Source organism: Neolamprologus brichardi, chromosome 10 (genome assembly GCF_056152115.1).
Source record: "Neolamprologus brichardi isolate AB-2024 chromosome 10, ASM5615211v1, whole genome shotgun sequence".
NCBI lineage: Eukaryota > Metazoa > Chordata > Actinopteri > Cichliformes > Cichlidae > Neolamprologus > Neolamprologus brichardi.
In genome coordinates, this window is record NC_142113.1 from 8323489 (window position 1) to 8329488 (window position 6000).

Here is a 6000-nt window from a genome sequence, read left to right on the forward strand (position 1 = left end):
CTCTGGATACTGTAGCTCCAGTGAAAACTAAGGTCTCTAATCAGAAGTACCTGACCCCGTGGTATAATTCTCAAACACGTACCCTAAAGCAGATGACTCGTAATCTGGAGAGGAAATGGCGTGTCACAAATTTAGAGGATCATCATTTAGCCTGGAGAAATAGTTTGTTGCTTTATAAGAAAGCCCTCCGCAAAGCCAGAACAGCTTACTACTCATCACTGATTGAAGAAAATAAGAACAACCCCAGGTTTCTCTTCAGCACTGTAGCCAGGCTGACAAAAAGTCAGAGCTCTTTTGAGCCAACCATCCCTTTAACGTTAACTAGTGATGACTTCATGAACTTCTTCACAAATAAAATTTTTATCATTAGAGAAAAAATTACCAATAATCATCCCACAGATGTAATATTATCTACAGCTACTCTTAGTTCCATTGATGTTAAGTTAGACTCTTTTTCTCCAATCGATCTTTCTGAGTTAACTTCAATAATTACTTCCTCCAAACCATCAACGTGTCTTTTAGACCCCATTCCTACAAAACTGCTCAAAGAAGTCCTGCCATTGATTAATTCTTCGATCTTATATATGATCAACCTATCTCTAATAATCGGCTATGTACCACAGGCCTTCAAGGTGGCTGCAGTTAAACCTTTACTCAAAAAGCCATCTCTAGACCCAGCAGTCTTAGCTAATTATAGGCCAATCTCCAACCTTCCTTTCATATCAAAAATCCTTGAAAGAGTAGTTGTCAAACAGCTAACAGATCATCTGCAGAGGAATGGTTTATTTGAAGAGTTTCAGTCAGGTTTCAGAGTTCATCACAGCACAGAAACAGCTTTAGTGAAGGTTACAAATGATCTTCTTATGGCCTCTGACAGTGGACTCATCTCTGTGCTTGTCCTTCTTGACCTTAGTGCAGCATTCGATACTGTTGACCATAATATCCTGTTAGAGTGATTAGAACATGCTGTAGGTATTACAGGTATTGCACTGCAGTGGTTTGTATCATATCTATCTAATAGACTCCAATTTGTGCATGTGAATGGAGAGTCCTCTTCACACACTGAGGTTAATTATGGAGTTCCACAGGGTTCAGTGCTAGGACCAATTCTGTTTACATTATACATGCTTCCCCTAGGCAGCATCATTAGAAGACATAGCATACATTTTCACTGCTATGCAGATGACACCCAGCTCTATCTGTCCATAAAGCCAGATAACACACACCAATTAGTTAAACTGCAGGAATGTCTTAAAGACATAAAGACTTGGATGGCCACTAACTTTCTGCTTCTTAACTCAGATAAAACTGAGGTCATTGTACTCGGCCCTGAAAAGCTTAGAAATATGGTATCTAACCAGATTCTTACTCTGGATGGCATTACCTTGGCCTCCAGTAACACTGTGAGGAACCTTGGAGTCATTTTTGACCAGGATATGTCCTTCAACGCACATATTAAACAAATATGTAAGACTGCGTTCTTCCATTTGCGCAACATCTCTAAAATTAGAAATATCCTGTCTCAGAGTGATGCTGAAAAACTAGTTCATGCATTTATTACTTCCAGGCTGGACTACTGCAATTCATTATTATCAGGATGTCCAAAAAACTCACTGAAAAGCCTTCAGTTAATCCAAAATGCTGCAGCAAGAGTACTGACAGGGACTAGAAAGAGAGAGCATATTTCTCCTGTTTTGGCTTCCCTTCATTGGCTTCCTGTTAAATCCAGAATTGAATTCAAAATCCTGCTCCTCACATACAAGGTCTTAAATAATCAGGCCCCATCTTATCTTAATGACCTTGTAGTACCATATTACCCTATTAGAGCACTTCGCTCCCACTCTGCAGGCCTACTTGTTGTTCCTAGAGTATTTAAAAGTAGAATGGGAGGGAGAGCCTTCAGTTTTCAGGCCCCTCTTCTGTGGAACCAGCTTCCAGTTTGGATTCGGGAGACAGACACTATCTCTACTTTTAAGATTAGGCTTAAAACTTTCCTTTTTGCTAAAGCATATAGTTAGGGCTGGACCAGGTGACCCTGAATCCTCCCTTAGTTATGCTGCAATAGATGTAGGCTGCCGGGGGATTCCCATGATGCATTGAGTTTTTCCTTTCCAGTCACCTTTCTCACTCACTATGTGTTAATAGACCTCTCTGTATTGAATCATATCTGTTATTAATCTCTGTCTCTCTTCCACAGCATGTCTTTTATCCTGTCTTCCTTCTCTCACCCCAACCGGTCGCAGCAGATGGCCGCCCCTCCCTGAGCCTGGTTCTGCCGGAGGTTTCTTCCTGTTAAAAGGGAGTTTTTCCTTCCCACTGTCGCCAAAGTGCTTGCTCATAGGGGGTCATATGATTGTTGGGCTTTTCTCTGTATCTATGAAGCGCCTTGAGGCGACATTTGTTGTGATTTGGCGCTATATAAATAAAATTGAATTGAATTGAATTGAATTGAAGCAGCCCATCAATGAACACGTTTCCAGTCTTACATGCAGTTGTGTTAATGCTCATCTCTTTCCACTTAACTGTGAGTCAATGCAGAGTGAATGGAAAGCTGCAGCACTACAACTAGTGATGTACGGAGTATCTAGCGGTTTTCATCACTTCTTTTTCTTCCTCCCTGTCACCTTCCAGTCATCCATGTTGTATGCAAGCTCACTAATGCACATACTAACCCTACTCTTAACTCCAAAGCTGCAGGGAATATCTATTTATAGAACGCTGTGCTATGCACTAAGCCTCCAGCGAGCTGTATAGTTACACAGATTTGACATCAGACATGAACTGATGTTTCTTTTTCCTATGCTATGGACACCTGCTTATCAGCTGTCTTAATCTTGTAAACTATTTCTATTTATGTTTTCTATATATTTGCATATATCCTCTTTGTATGCAGCAACATATGTCTTTGTATCTGCTACACAATGTTCTTCATTCATGAAACCCAACACTGACTTGAGATGAGGCACTGCTCTCCAACCCACTCAGTATTGCAACTTTTCCCCTTCCCTGATTCACCATTTCCTTCCATTTTAAAAAAGGCTGAAATTATTCATGCCAGTCCCCATCAATCCAGGAGCTATCCAGTTTTTCAACCAGGATAGTGCCCTATGCGAGGATATGAAGAGCTGTTAGCTTCAGGGCCGCTGACTGGACTGACAGGCTGAAGAGGGGACAGAGATGTTATTATATAATGTGTATGACACACATACTGTAAACATATTCAGTGGAGAATCTGTGCAACAAATATTACCAGAACTGTATTTCTGAATACTAACATAGTTTCTGTTAAATGCAGATGCTAGCTCTCTTCCGCTCCGATAATTAATCTCACCTTATTTGTCCTGACTCCTTCCCCTCACCTCCAACCCAGTCACAGCAGATGGCTCTTCCCCCCTAAGCCTGGTTCTAGTTCTAGGTTTCTTCCTGTTGGAAGGGAGTTTTACTTTTCCACTGTAGCCAAGTACTTGCTTATATGGGGTCATCTGATTGTTGGGTTTTTCTTTGTAGTATTATAGGGTCTATTACAAAGTGTCTTGAAGTAATTGTTCTTGTGATTTGGGGCTATATAAATAAAACTGAGATGAGGTGAAATGACCATGTTTGAGGTGCAGCACCCTATTTGTGACCATTTTCACCCAGTGACATCCAGCAATTCCTGTAGACAATAGCATAAAGTCAGCATAAAGTGTAGAATTGAATCTAAGCAGCTTCATCAACTTAAACAAAAAAATATTGTCTGCTACCTTTGATCTAACTGGCCACAAGTATCACAGCCTGCTCTGTACCAGTTCAGCATAGGGCATTGAACTGCCTTGTACTATATTTTCATGCAACTTTTGAATACAACACAAGATTAGTATACTTTGATTGCAGGCTGTTTCACAAAAACATAACTTAAGATAATGTTACATTTATGCTCACTTCTCTTCTGAAACTCAACTTTATTTTGATGTGTAGCATGAACCCCTCCCAGGAATGAGAAGGAAAAGTGGAAGCATTTAGGTTTGGGATGTCATTTTCTTTTTACTAAGGAAGTATGTTCAGGCAGTTACTAGAAGTCTGACTGTCAGACTGCGACACAGTCAAAATGAACTGATTCTGCTGTTTATTGAGGTTTATCTTGCGCACATTGCTTGAGTGCTGTCTGCTATATTGGATGTGATACAAAACTGGGAAAAATTTGTATCCCCACCTGTGGTTCTTGGATGTTATTTTGCTGGGTGAAATTGGTTAAAAAGTTGAAGAAGGTGCTGAACCAAAAAACTTCCTAGTGTCCCTAGTAATTGCTTTAGTTGTAGATTTCCATGCATGACTGTAGCTTTTCATGGTTCCTGCAAATACTCTCCAATTACTAGTCCAGCTGTAATAAAACCTGAAAAACTGCAACACAAACTAGAAATGGAAAAAGTTTGCTTTCTAAATAAAAATAAAAATGTAGCTGGATGGTGTTCATAATTAAGTCCATCACTTCTATGACCATATAAATATGATTGCAACCAAAGCAATCACAAGGAGGTTTTGCCAACCAGTTGGAGAAAGCACTAGTTGTTAGAGGTGGTTACCAAGCATCACTGTTGCTGTTGTCTGTAGTGTCTGTAGCCATTTGGAGCCATCAGCCAGTGGCGTGTCTAGAAAATTTTTGTTGGGGGGGCCAGGTAGGGGCACAGATTTGGAGAAGGGTGGCAGATGTAATTGGCAGATAATGTTAAAAACAATTCTACCAACCGTTAACCATAATTCAATAACCCTATAAACCTAATAACCGAATGCACTTTTAACTCTTATTAGAATGAGACTTTAACCACTACGGTGCAAAGTTTTTAGATACTGTGTTGATAAAGTACAAGAGATACAATCAGTGCTCTGTCAGTGTTTACTCAGCATTCAAGTACATCAATATTTGCATAGTATTTTTACTGACATGTAGTGCACATATGTTTTGGGCAAAAACATTTTTGAATATTAAAATACAAACATTTTTAACATACAACTGGCAAATTAGCCAATGCAAAACTTTATCTGCCTATTAAAAAAAGAAGATAATCTTCTCACAAACTGGTGTTTGATTTTGAAACAGGAAAAAAGTGGGGAAACAAATGAAAAGCAAGTAAATACTTTCTATGCTGCCTTACAACACTGGCTGATGATGAAATACAGTCAGCTGGCATGGTGACACTGCCAGTATTAACCTGCAGGGCTGGACTGGGACAAATAATTGGGCATTTTCACTACAGACCGGCCCACCAGGTATTAAAGCCATAAAGCCTTTGAATGAAAACAAATGCTGTGGTGACAGTGATGTACACTTGTTGTCTTTTTGGTATATGTATGATTTCTATACATTTTACGTCAGATAAAAACTTTGTTCGCAAGATTCAGATAATTATTTAATAAAAGCTAGATATTTTAAATGAGAATAAGAAAGAAAAGTATTTCTTTGTACACCCCCCCCCCCCCCCCCCCCCCCCCTGTTAATGGCCTACCTGGCCCCCTGGCAACACTTTGCTAGATCCGCCCCTGCACAGCTATCAGCTGTCAGCTACATAAAAAAAGGATCCTGGTGTTATTTGTCTCTCAGAAACAGTTCATAACTTCCCTTCAACTCATTCATGTCACCTAAAAGGTAAACCTGTTTCTCCATCACCTGTTCAGCTCTGATGATTCAGTAAGGACATCTCCTGGTTTCATCTTCATGTTTCCCTCTCACCACATATCCAAACCAACATCATGACCAGCAGCTTTACAGCTGTGGCTCCAGCAAACATCAGCTGATACTAGAAATTAATATCAAATAAATTCTAACAACAGCTGATCAAGCTTAAACGAGCTGCTGTTGTTTAGCGTGACATCCGCTGGTTTCCTGTTTCTAGCTCAAAGTGGGCAATAAACAAACAAGAGAGAAAAGCCGATCAGCTGATCACTGATCAGTTTCATGATTGAAGTAGCAAGAGAAGAGGGAGGGTGAGAGAAGAGGCAGCTGTGCAGCGTAAAGACAGAATA